The following is a 13293-nucleotide window of genomic DNA, read 5'->3' on the forward strand; positions in this document are numbered from 1 at the left end:
TGAAGGAGATAGGACGGTTAGCTTGTTGGGCTGAAAAACAAGCTAAAGTCACCACTGAGGCAATAGAAACTCTGTTAGGAGATCAAAATAGCTTACGCCACGCAATTTTGCAGAATAGAGCCGCAATTGACTTTTTGCTATTAGCTCAAGGTCATGGTTGCGAGGATTTTGAAGGCATGTGCTGTATGAATTTGTCTGATCACAGCGAATCAATTCATAAACAGTTGCAGTGGTTAAAAGAGCATGCAAACAAAATTCATCAAAACCATGGGTTTTCAGATGGGTGGCTGACTAACTTGTTTGGGAATATGCCACAATGGTTAGTAGGCTTGCTTGTTGAAGGCTTGCGCATTATAATAACTCTTGTGATTATAGGTCTATGCTTATGTTTAGTGCTTAGTTGTATTAAGAGAGCTATGTTAAAAGTAGTAAACCAAGCCTGGATTGCTCAAAAACAAAAAGGGGGAATTGTGGAGGAATGGCTGAGTGAAAAAGGGCATGACTTGATTACAATGAGCAACCCAGTCTTTGATAGGGATGAGAGCCCGAAGGAGGCTGTGAACTCTCCTTGAGAAACAGAACTATGAAGAAGTAGCTACATGATAAGTAAGTGATAAGCGGTACTGCCTCCGGGAGATAGAGAAACATCTGCTGCGCGTGGACAAGAGGTCTGCACTAATTGTGTGAGCGCTCTAGGTGCGTGAACAGAGACTGTAAGCCAATCGTATAATTGTTGCTAGCGCGTGCTCTGCTTGTCTGTCTTTATATACTCTGTGTGAACTTGAATAAAGGGAGAACGACCATACTCATATTGAGACTCATCGTTACTCCGGGTCCATCTCCCACTCCGACACACGAGCAGCAGGCAGTGACCCAGCCCCCATGGACCAGAGGAGCCCTGACATGGGGTCGTGCTCAGTGCTGCAGAGGAAGGCAAACAACCCCCAGGGACCAGTGCCAATCTGCCCCGGGGGAAAATGCCTTCCTGAGCCCAGAGCTGGCCATCGGCTGCTCCCTGAGCACGGGAGCAAGACCAGCCTCCTGCTCCCACAGGCTGCTCACGCCTCCCCGCAGACACCAGCACTGACCATCCCCTTTCCTCCCTCCACCTGGAGCCATCTCAGGGGCTTCCAAGAGCAGTACAATGGCCCCCGCCTCCTCAGCCTTGGGAGCAGGAATCCTTCCCGTGCCTGGCAGGACACCGGTGGGACCTCCACAAGGCTGGGGGAGGCTGCTGGGACACCCGCGCCTCCCATTTCTTACGGCTGCTGACTTTGTCTGCGCAGGAGATGAGGACGGCGAGCTCTGCTCAGGTGCTCCTCAGCTGCCAAAAATGCATCGCCTTGGTGCCGCCGCTGCTCTCCAGCTGAAAAAACCGGAGAGCCTCGGGCACCTCCAGGGGCTTGGTGGTTCTTCTCATCTCCCGAGAGCATTGCGAGAGGAGGACTTGAGGCTGGAGGAGGCTGCTGGAAGGTCTCCGCCGCAATTCTGCCTCCCAGGGTGGCCACGTGCAAAGCTCCTCTGAGGGACAGGAGTCCCGCTCCATCCTTTGGGGAGCGGAGGCGAGCTCCACGGGATTCCACCAGCTCCTCAAGCAGCTCCTCTCTAATGTCTTCGGGCTGCCCCAGGCCAGCTCTGTCCCGGTGGCAAAGCCGGGACGCAGGAGGATGTCCCTTTGGTCCTGCCCCGGGGCATTGTCACCTCTGCCTCGCCGGGTGGCGGCATTGTGACATGGGGGTGAGGAGGCCCCCCCGCGGCCCCGCCGCCACCCCTCTGTCCACCATCCCTGGGAGGAAAGCCTTTGGGGTGCTGGCCCCAAGGGCAGCAAAGAGACAGGACTGCCCGTGGCAATCGGGTCGGGGCTTGTCGATTCAGCCACAGCGTCTGGAGTAAAAGCAGCTCCACGTGAAGCGCATTCACACCGGTCAAGAGACATAACCGGTCTCTGGTCTGGAGGGGCGAGACTGTCCCAAAATCTGACCCAAATCCTTTGGTCCCACCTCGCAGAAAGTCTCCACATCTCATCTGGAGAGTAGGACAATCTTTAGCGTTATTTTCTCCAAAGCCCTTGGGTAAAAAAAGCTATCGGCGTATTTGTATCTTAGACCAGTTGGTGAGGGAGCCAACTGGGCAAGGGGCCCAGCGGGACCTGTTGTTTGCCAACAGAGAAGGACTCGGGGGTGATATGAAGGCTGGAGGCCATTTTGGGCACAGGGACCATGGAATGATAAGAGTGTTTGATTTTTGGAGAAGTAAGGAGGGGGGTCAGCAGAACTGCCACCTTGGGCTGCCAGAGAGCAGCCTTTGGCCTGTTGAGGAGACTGGTTGAGAGAGTCCCTTGGGAGGCAGTCCGGACGGGAAAAGGAGGCCCGAAGGCCGGACGCTCTTCAAAAAGCTCCCGAAATTAACATTTCGGAGCCCCAGTTCCCCCTAAATTGCTGTTTCTCACCCCAAAAGCTCCCTAAATCCCTGAGTCCAAAAGCTCCCCAAATCCCTCTTTCTGAGCCCAAAAGCTCCTTAAATTAACATTTCTGAGCCCCAGTTCCCCCTAAATTGCTGTTTCTCACTCGAAAAGCTCCCTAAATCCCTGTTTCTGAGTCCACAAGCTCCTTAATTGGTGCTTCTGAGCCCAAAATCTGTTTCTGAATCTAAAAGCTCCCCAAATCCCTGTTTCTGAGCTCCACAGCTCCATAAATTAACATTTCTGAGCCCCAGTTCTCCCTAAAGTGCTGCTTATGAGCCCAAAAGCTCCCTAAATCTGTGTTTCTGAGCCCAAACTCCCCAAATGGCTGTTTCTCAGCCCAAAAGCCCCCTCCCTCCCCCCTCAGGCCGCACTCGCTGCCGTGACCCCCCCGGGGCAGGAGGGGGGGCCCCGGGCAGGGGACGGCAGTGACGTCATCCCGCCTTTGCCGTGTCCCCCCAAACCGCTCCTGGATTCAAAATTGCTGGGTTTGGTTTCTTTTTTACGTTTTTGTACCAAAACTGCCCTGTTTTTCGATGGGAGGAACTTCCTGTTCCCGCCGGGCTCCCCCCCCCCAGCCCCGGGTTTGGGCCCAATTCCGGCATTTCCGGCTGCAAAAGTGAAAGCGAAAGAGAAAGTGACTGGGGGGGGGGCAACAATGAAGAGAAAAGGGAGAGAAATTCAAGAAATGGAAACGGTGCCGGGGAAATGGCTGCGGGGGGGCTGGTTCCAAAAAACCACCCAAATCCCCCCAAAAATCTATGCTTCTGAACCCAAACGCTCCCTAAATCCCTGTTTCTCAGCCTCCGTACTGCCTAAATTGCTGTTTCTCACCCCAAAAGCTCCCTAAATCCCTGTTTCTGAGCCCAAAAGCTCCTTAAATTAATATTTCTGAGCCCCAGTTCTCCCTAAATCCCTGGTTTTAAGCTCAAACTCCCCAAATCCCTTTCTCAGCCCAAAAGCTCCTTAAAATGGCATGCCCAAAAGCTCCCTAAATCCCTGTTTCTGAGCCCCAAACTCCCCAAATTACTGTTTCTCAGCCCAAAAGCTCCCGAAATCACAGCTTCTGAGCCCAAACTTTTTACCTTTTTGTCCCAAAACTGCCCCGTTTTTCGATGGGAGGAACTTCCTGTTCCCACCGGGCTCCTCCCTCCCCTCGGGGTTTGGGCCCAATTCCGGCATTTCCGGCTGCGAAAGCGAAAGTGGGGGCCTTGGGTTGGGATTTTGGGGGGGAGGAGCCCGGGGAGGGAGGTTTGGGGGGGAGGAGCGGGGTTATGATGATGATGATGATGATGATGATGATGATGATGATGATGATGAAGTCCCCGCTCCCCCCGTGTCCCCCCCATGTCCCGGCTCCCCCCGGCGATGGTGGGGGGGGGCAATGAAGGGACCCCACCCCGGGGTGGCACTGGCCGATGGGTCCCCGGTTGCCGTGGCAACAGGTCAGGATGTCACCCCAGGGGGACCGGGGTGTTCCTGGGGGTGGTTTTGGGGGGTGTTTTCAGGGTGTGTTTACGTGGGACTGTGTTTCGGGGGTGTTCTGGGGCGTGTGGGTGTCTTTTGGGGGGGGTTAGGGGATGTGTGCGTGTTTTGAGGTGTGTGGGTGTGTTTTGGGGGGGTTTAGGGGCTGTGGGTGTGTTTTTGGGGGTGTGGGGGGGTGTTTGGGGGGTATCTTGGGGTGTCTGTGTTTTGGGGGGTGTGTTTCGGGGGCTGTTTTGGCGTGTATGGGGGTGTGTCTCCTGTGGGGTGTGTTTTCAGGGGGGTGTGTGTGTTTTGGGGGGACCCTCGTCCCGTCCCCTCAGACCCCCCTCCCCGGGCCTGTCCCCCCCGCACCCTGGGGGAGGGGTGAATCCAGCCCTTGGGGGGGCAAATCCAGCCCGGGGGGGGGGGTGACTGTGCCCTGGGGGGGCAGGTAGTGCCCTCGGGGGTAGATCTTGCCCGGGGCAGGGGGGTGTACATTTATCCGGGGGGCGGTGGGGTGTAAATGCGGGCCCGTGGCCACCACTGACCCCCCCGTGGCCCTCCCTAAATGGCTCAATCTTGGCCTAAACCTCCCTAAAACCCTGTTTCTTTTTGAGCTCAAAAGCTCGCTAAATTGGCATTTCTCAGCCCAAACTCTCCCTAAATTTGCTGAGCCCAAAAGCTCCCTAAATAGGTGCTTCTGAGCCCAAAATCTATGCTTCTGAGCCTAAAAGGTCCCTAAACCGCTGTTTCTCAGCCCAAACTTTCCCTAAACTGCTGTTTCTGAGCCCAAAAGAACCCCTTATCGTAAGATCTCCTGCTGGAATAACAGGGTGTACCCCCCAAATTCAGGGGGTGTGTGTGTGTCCCCCACATTCTGCCCTGCCCCCACCAAGCTGATGGAGGGAGCCCCCTAAAATAACCCCCCTCCGCGGGGATTGGGGGGACCCTCTCCTTCCCCCCCAAAATAACATCCAGAGTTAACGCCCCCCCCAAAAAAAGTGGACCCGGGCATCCAGTCCCCACCAGTGGCCCCCCTAGCCCCCCCAAAAAGGTGACCATGGAATGATAAGAGTGTTTGATTTTTGGAGAAGTAAGGAGGGGGGTCAGCAGAACTGCCACCTTGGGCTGCCAGAGAGCAGCCTTTGGCCTGTTGAGGAGACTGGTTGAGAGAGTCCCTTGGGAGGCAGTCCGGACGGGAAAAGGAGGCCCGAAGGCCGGACGCTCTTCAAAAAGCTCCCGAAATTAACATTTCGGAGCCCCAGTTCCCCCTAAATTGCTGTTTCTCACCCCAAAAGCTCCCTAAATCCCTGAGTCCAAAAGCTCCCCAAATCCCTCTTTCTGAGTCCAAAAGCTCCCGAAATTAACATTTCTGAGCCCCAGTTCTCCCCAAATTGCTGTTTCTCACCCCAAAAGCTCCCTAAATCCCTGAGTCCAAAAGCTCCCCAAATCCCTCTTTCTGAGCCCAAAAGCTCCTTAAATTAACATTTCTGAGCCCCAGTTCCCCCTAAATTGCTGTTTCTCACTCGAAAAGCTCCCTAAATCCCTGTTTCTGAGTCCACAAGCTCCTTAATTGGTGCTTCTGAGCCCAAAATCTGTTTCTGAATCTAAAAGCTCCCCAAATCCCTGTTTCTGAGCTCCACAGCTCCATAAATTAACATTTCTGAGCCCCAGTTCTCCCTAAAGTGCTGCTTATGAGCCCAAAAGCTCCCTAAATCTGTGTTTCTGAGCCCAAACTCCCCAAATGGCTGTTTCTCAGCCCAAAAGCCCCCTCCCTCCCCCCTCAGGCCGCACTCGCTGCTGTGACCCCCCCGGGGCAGGAGGGGGGGCCCCGGGCAGGGGACGGCAGTGACGTCATCCCGCCTTTGCCGTGTCCCCCCAAACCGCTCCTGGATTCAAAATTGCTGGGTTTGGTTTCTTTTTTACGTTTTTGTACCAAAACTGCCCTGTTTTTCGATGGGAGGAACTTCCTGTTCCCGCCGGGCTCCCCCCCCCAGCCCCGGGTTTGGGCCCAATTCCGGCATTTCCGGCTGCAAAAGTGAAAGCGAAAGAGAAAGTGACTGGGGGGGGGCAACAATGAAGAGAAAAGGGAGAGAAATTCAAGAAATGGAAACGGTGCCGGGGAAATGGCTGCGGGGGGGCTGGTTCCAAAAGACCACCCAAATCCCCCCAAAAATCTATGCTTCTGAACCCAAACGCTCCCTAAATCCCTGTTTCTCAGCCTCCGTACTGCCTAAATTGCTGTTTCTCACCCCAAAAGCTCCCTAAATCCCGGTTTCTGAGCCCAAAAGCTCCTTAAATTAATATTTCTGAGCCCCAGTTCTCCCTAAATCCCTGGTTTTAAGCTCAAACTCCCCAAATCCCTTTCTCAGCCCAAAAGCTCCTTAAAATGGCATGCCCAAAAGCTCCCTAAATCCCTGTTTCTGAGCCCCAAACTCCCCAAATTACTGTTTCTCAGCCCAAAAGCTCCCGAAATCACAGCTTCTGAGCCCAAACTTTTTACCTTTTTGTCCCAAAACTGCCCCGTTTTTCGATGGGAGGAACTTCCTGTTCCCACCGGGCTCCTCCCTCCCCTCGGGGTTTGGGCCCAATTCCGGCATTTCCGGCTGCGAAAGCGAAAGTGGGGGCCTTGGGTTGGGATTTTGGGGGGGAGGAGCCCGGGGAGGGAGGTTTGGGGGGGCAGGAGGGGGGTTATGATGATGATGATGATGATGAAGTCCCCGCTCCCCCCGTGTCCCCCCCATGTCCCGGCTCCCCCCGGCGATGGGGGGGGGGGGCAATGAAGGGACCCCACCCCGGGGTGGCACTGGCCGATGGGTCCCCGGTTGCTGTGGCAACAGGTCAGGATGTCACCCCAGGGGGACCGGGGTGTTCCTGGGGGTGGTTTTGGGGGGTGTTTTCAGGGTGTGTTTACGTGGGACTGTGTTTCGGGGGTGTTCTGGGGCGTGTGGGTGTCTTTTGGGGGGGGTTAGGGGATGTGTGCGTGTTTTGAGGTGTGTGGGTGTGTTTTGGGGGGGTTTAGGGGCTGTGGGTGTGTTTTTGGGGGTGTGGGGGGGTGTTTGGGGGGGTATCTTGGGGTGTCTGTGTTTTGGGGGGTGTGTTTTGGGGGCTGTTTTGGCGTGTATGGGGGTGTGTCTCCTGTGGGGTGTGTTTTCAGGGGGGTGTGTGTGTTTTGGGGGGACCCTCGTCCCGTCCCCTCAGACCCCCCTCCCCGGGCCTGTCCCCCCCGCACCCTGGGGGAGGGGTGAATCCAGCCCTTGGGGGGGCAAATCCAGCCCGGGGGGGGGGTGACTGTGCCCTGGGGGGGCAGGTAGTGCCCTCGGGGGTAGATCTTGCCCGGGGCAGGGGGGTGTACATTTATCCGGGGGGCGGTGGGGTGTAAATGCGGGCCCGTGGCCACCACTGACCCCCCCGTGGCCCTCCCTAAATGGCTCAATCTTGGCCTAAACCTCCCTAAAACCCTGTTTCTTTTTGAGCTCAAAAGCTCGCTAAATTGGCATTTCTCAGCCCAAACTCTCCCTAAATTTGCTGAGCCCAAAAGCTCCCTAAATAGGTGCTTCTGAGCCCAAAATCTATGCTTCTGAGCCTAAAAGGTCCCTAAACCGCTGTTTCTCAGCCCAAACTTTCCCTAAACTGCTGTTTCTGAGCCCAAAAGAACCCCTTATCGTAAGATCTCCTGCTGGAATAACAGGGTGTACCCCCCAAATTCAGGGGGTGTGTGTGTGTCCCCCACATTCTGCCCTGCCCCCACCAAGCTGATGGAGGGAGCCCCCTAAAATAACCCCCCTCCGCGGGGATTGGGGGGACCCTCTCCTTCCCCCCCAAAATAACATCCAGAGTTAACGCCCCCCCCAAAAAAAGTGGACCCGGGCATCCAGTCCCCACCAGTGGCCCCCCTAGCCCCCCCAAAAAGGTGACCATGGAATGATAAGAGTGTTTGATTTTTGGAGAAGTAAGGAGGGGGGTCAGCAGAACTGCCACCTTGGGCTGCCAGAGAGCAGCCTTTGGCCTGTTGAGGAGACTGGTTGAGAGAGTCCCTTGGGAGGCAGTCCGGACGGGAAAAGGAGGCCCGAAGGCCGGACGCTCTTCAAAAAGCTCCCGAAATTAACATTTCGGAGCCCCAGTTCCCCCTAAATTGCTGTTTCTCACCCCAAAAGCTCCCTAAATCCCTGAGTCCAAAAGCTCCCCAAATCCCTCTTTCTGAGCCCAAAAGCTCCTTAAATTAACATTTCTGAGCCCCAGTTCCCCCTAAATTGCTGTTTCTCACTCGAAAAGCTCCCTAAATCCCTGTTTCTGAGTCCACAAGCTCCTTAATTGGTGCTTCTGAGCCCAAAATCTGTTTCTGAATCTAAAAGCTCCCCAAATCCCTGTTTCTGAGCTCCACAGCTCCATAAATTAACATTTCTGAGCCCCAGTTCTCCCTAAAGTGCTGCTTATGAGCCCAAAAGCTCCCTAAATCTGTGTTTCTGAGCCCAAACTCCCCAAATGGCTGTTTCTCAGCCCAAAAGCCCCCTCCCTCCCCCCTCAGGCCGCACTCGCTGCCGTGACCCCCCCGGGGCAGGAGGGGGGGCCCCGGGCAGGGGACGGCAGTGACGTCATCCCGCCTTTGCCGTGTCCCCCCAAACCGCTCCTGGATTCAAAATTGCTGGGTTTGGTTTCTTTTTTACGTTTTTGTACCAAAACTGCCCTGTTTTTCGATGGGAGGAACTTCCTGTTCCCGCCGGGCTCCCCCCCCCCAGCCCCGGGTTTGGGCCCAATTCCGGCATTTCCGGCTGCAAAAGTGAAAGCGAAAGAGAAAGTGACTGGGGGGGGGGCAACAATGAAGAGAAAAGGGAGAGAAATTCAAGAAATGGAAACGGTGCCGGGGAAATGGCTGCGGGGGGGCTGGTTCCAAAAAACCACCCAAATCCCCCCAAAAATCTATGCTTCTGAACCCAAACGCTCCCTAAATCCCTGTTTCTCAGCCTCCGTACTGCCTAAATTGCTGTTTCTCACCCCAAAAGCTCCCTAAATCCCTGTTTCTGAGCCCAAAAGCTCCTTAAATTAATATTTCTGAGCCCCAGTTCTCCCTAAATCCCTGGTTTTAAGCTCAAACTCCCCAAATCCCTTTCTCAGCCCAAAAGCTCCTTAAAATGGCATGCCCAAAAGCTCCCTAAATCCCTGTTTCTGAGCCCCAAACTCCCCAAATTACTGTTTCTCAGCCCAAAAGCTCCCGAAATCACAGCTTCTGAGCCCAAACTTTTTACCTTTTTGTCCCAAAACTGCCCCGTTTTTCGATGGGAGGAACTTCCTGTTCCCACCGGGCTCCTCCCTCCCCTCGGGGTTTGGGCCCAATTCCGGCATTTCCGGCTGCGAAAGCGAAAGTGGGGGCCTTGGGTTGGGATTTTGGGGGGGAGGAGCCCGGGGAGGGAGGTTTGGGGGGGCAGGAGGGGGGTTATGATGATGATGATGATGATGATGATGAAGTCCCCGCTCCCCCCGTGTCCCCCCCATGTCCCGGCTCCCCCCGGCGATGGGGGGGGGGGGCAATGAAGGGACCCCACCCCGGGGTGGCACTGGCTGATGGGTCCCCGGTTGCCGTGGCAACAGGTCAGGATGTCACCCCAGGGGGACCGGGGTGTTCCTGGGGGTGGTTTTGGGGAGTGTTTTCAGGGTGTGTTTACGTGGGACTGTGTTTCGGGGGTGTTCTGGGGCGTGTGGGTGTCTTTTGGGGGGGGTTAGGGGATGTGTGCGTGTTTTGAGGTGTGTGGGTGTGTTTTGGGGGGGTTTAGGGGCTGTGGGTGTGTTTTTGGGGGTGTGGGGGGGTGTTTGGGGGGGTATCTTGGGGTGTCTGTGTTTTGGGGGGTGTGTTTCGGGGGCTGTTTTGGCGTGTATGGGGGTGTGTCTCCTGTGGGGTGTGTTTTCAGGGGGGTGTGTGTGTTTTGGGGGGACCCTCGTCCCGTCCCCTCAGACCCCCCTCCCCGGGCCTGTCCCCCCCGCACCCTGGGGGAGGGGTGAATCCAGCCCTTGGGGGGGCAAATCCAGCCCGGGGGGGGGGTGACTGTGCCCTGGGGGGGCAGGTAGTGCCCTCGGGGGTAGATCTTGCCCGGGGCAGGGGGGTGTACATTTATCCGGGGGGCGGTGGGGTGTAAATGCGGGCCCGTGGCCACCACTGACCCCCCCGTGGCCCTCCCTAAATGGCTCAATCTTGGCCTAAACCTCCCTAAAACCCTGTTTCTTTTTGAGCTCAAAAGCTCGCTAAATTGGCATTTCTCAGCCCAAACTCTCCCTAAATTTGCTGAGCCCAAAAGCTCCCTAAATAGGTGCTTCTGAGCCCAAAATCTATGCTTCTGAGCCTAAAAGGTCCCTAAACCGCTGTTTCTCAGCCCAAACTTTCCCTAAACTGCTGTTTCTGAGCCCAAAAGAACCCCTTATCGTAAGATCTCCTGCTGGAATAACAGGGTGTACCCCCCAAATTCAGGGGGTGTGTGTGTGTCCCCCACATTCTGCCCTGCCCCCACCAAGCTGATGGAGGGAGCCCCCTAAAATAACCCCCCTCCGCGGGGATTGGGGGGACCCTCTCCTTCCCCCCCAAAATAACATCCAGAGTTAACGCCCCCCCCAAAAAAAGTGGACCCGGGCATCCAGTCCCCACCAGTGGCCCCCCTAGCCCCCCCAAAAAGGTGACCATGGAATGATAAGAGTGTTTGATTTTTGGAGAAGTAAGGAGGGGGGTCAGCAGAACTGCCACCTTGGGCTGCCAGAGAGCAGCCTTTGGCCTGTTGAGGAGACTGGTTGAGAGAGTCCCTTGGGAGGCAGTCCGGACGGGAAAAGGAGGCCCGAAGGCCGGACGCTCTTCAAAAAGCTCCCGAAATTAACATTTCGGAGCCCCAGTTCCCCCTAAATTGCTGTTTCTCACCCCAAAAGCTCCCTAAATCCCTGAGTCCAAAAGCTCCCCAAATCCCTCTTTCTGAGTCCAAAAGCTCCCGAAATTAACATTTCTGAGCCCCAGTTCCCCCTAAATTGCTGTTTCTCACTCGAAAAGCTCCCTAAATCCCTGTTTCTGAGTCCACAAGCTCCTTAATTGGTGCTTCTGAGCCCAAAATCTGTTTCTGAATCTAAAAGCTCCCCAAATCTTTGTTTCTGAGCTCCACAGCTCCATAAATTAACATTTCTGAGCCCCAGTTCTCCCTAAAGTGCTGCTTATGAGCCCAAAAGCTCCCTAAATCTGTGTTTCTGAGCCCAAACTCCCCAAATGGCTGTTTCTCAGCCCAAAAGCCCCCTCCCTCCCCCCTCAGGCCGCACTCGCTGCCGTGACCCCCCCGGGGCAGGAGGGGGGGCCCCGGGCAGGGGACGGCAGTGACGTCATCCCGCCTTTGCCGTGTCCCCCCAAACCGCTCCTGGATTCAAAATTGCTGGGTTTGGTTTCTTTTTTACGTTTTTGTACCAAAACTGCCCTGTTTTTCGATGGGAGGAACTTCCTGTTCCCGCCGGGCTCCCCCCCCCAGCCCCGGGTTTGGGCCCAATTCCGGCATTTCCGGCTGCAAAAGTGAAAGCGAAAGAGAAAGTGACTGGGGGGGGGCAACAATGAAGAGAAAAGGGAGAGAAATTCAAGAAATGGAAATGGTGCCGGGGAAATGGCTGCGGGGGGGGCTGGTTCCAAAAAACCACCCAAATCCCCCCAAAAATCTATGCTTCTGAACCCAAACGCTCCCTAAATCCCTGTTTCTCAGCCTCCGTACTGCCTAAATTGCTGTTTCTCACCCCAAAAGCTCCCTAAATCCCGGTTTCTGAGCCCAAAAGCTCCTTAAATTAATATTTCTGAGCCCCAGTTCTCCCTAAATCCCTGGTTTTAAGCCCAAACTCCCCAAATCCCTTTCTCAGCCCAAAAGCTCCTTAAAATGGCATGCCCAAAAGCTCCCTAAATCCCTGTTTCTGAGCCCCAAACTCCCCAAATTACTGTTTCTCAGCCCAAAAGCTCCCGAAATCACAGCTTCTGAGCCCAAACTTTTTACCTTTTTGTCCCAAAACTGCCCCGTTTTTCGATGGGAGGAACTTCCTGTTCCCACCGGGCTCCTCCCTCCCCTCGGGGTTTGGGCCCAATTCCGGCATTTCCGGCTGCGAAAGCGAAAGTGGGGGCCTTGGGTTGGGATTTTGGGGGGGAGGAGCCCGGGGAGGGAGGTTTGGGGGGGAGGAGCGGGGTTATGATGATGATGATGATGATGATGATGATGATGATGATGAAGTCCCCGCTCCCCCCGTGTCCCCCCCATGTCCCGGCTCCCCCCGGCGATGGGGGGGGGGGGCAATGAAGGGACCCCACCCCGGGGTGGCACTGGCCGATGGGTCCCCGGTTGCCGTGGCAACAGGTCAGGATGTCACCCCAGGGGGACCGGGGTGTTCCTGGGGGTGGTTTTGGGGGGTGTTTTCAGGGTGTGTTTACGTGGGACTGTGTTTCGGGGGTGTTCTGGGGCGTGTGGGTGTCTTTTGGGGGGGGTTAGGGGATGTGTGCGTGTTTTGAGGTGTGTGGGTGTGTTTTGGGGGGGTTTAGGGGCTGTGGGTGTGTTTTTGGGGGTGTGGGGGGGTGTTTGGGGGGTATCTTGGGGTGTCTGTGTTTTGGGGGGTGTGTTTCGGGGGCTGTTTTGGCGTGTATGGGGGTGTGTCTCCTGTGGGGTGTGTTTTCAGGGGGGTGTGTGTGTTTTGGGGGGACCCTCGTCCCGTCCCCTCAGACCCCCCTCCCCGGGCCTGTCCCCCCCGCACCCTGGGGGAGGGGTGAATCCAGCCCTTGGGGGGGCAAATCCAGCCCGGGGGGGGGGGTGACTGTGCCCTGGGGGGGCAGGTAGTGCCCTCGGGGGTAGATCTTGCCCGGGGCAGGGGGGTGTACATTTATCCGGGGGGCGGTGGGGTGTAAATGCGGGCCCGTGGCCACCACTGACCCCCCCGTGGCCCTCCCTAAATGGCTCAATCTTGGCCTAAACCTCCCTAAAACCCTGTTTCTTTTTGAGCTCAAAAGCTCGCTAAATTGGCATTTCTCAGCCCAAACTCTCCCTAAATTTGCTGAGCCCAAAAGCTCCCTAAATAGGTGCTTCTGAGCCCAAAATCTATGCTTCTGAGCCTAAAAGGTCCCTAAACCGCTGTTTCTCAGCCCAAACTTTCCCTAAATTGCTGTTTCTGAGCCCAAAAGAACCCCTTATCGTAAGATCTCCTGCTGGAATAACAGGGTGTACCCCCCAAATTCAGGGGGTGTGTGTGTGTCCCCCACATTCTGCCCTGCCCCCACCAAGCTGATGGAGGGAGCCCCCTAAAATAACCCCCCTCCGCGGGGATTGGGGGGACCCTCTCCTTCCCCCCCAAAATAACATCCAGAGTTAACGCCCCCCCCAAAAAAA

This window comes from Numenius arquata, unplaced genomic scaffold (genome assembly GCF_964106895.1).
Source record: "Numenius arquata unplaced genomic scaffold, bNumArq3.hap1.1 HAP1_SCAFFOLD_86, whole genome shotgun sequence".
NCBI lineage: Eukaryota > Metazoa > Chordata > Aves > Charadriiformes > Scolopacidae > Numenius > Numenius arquata.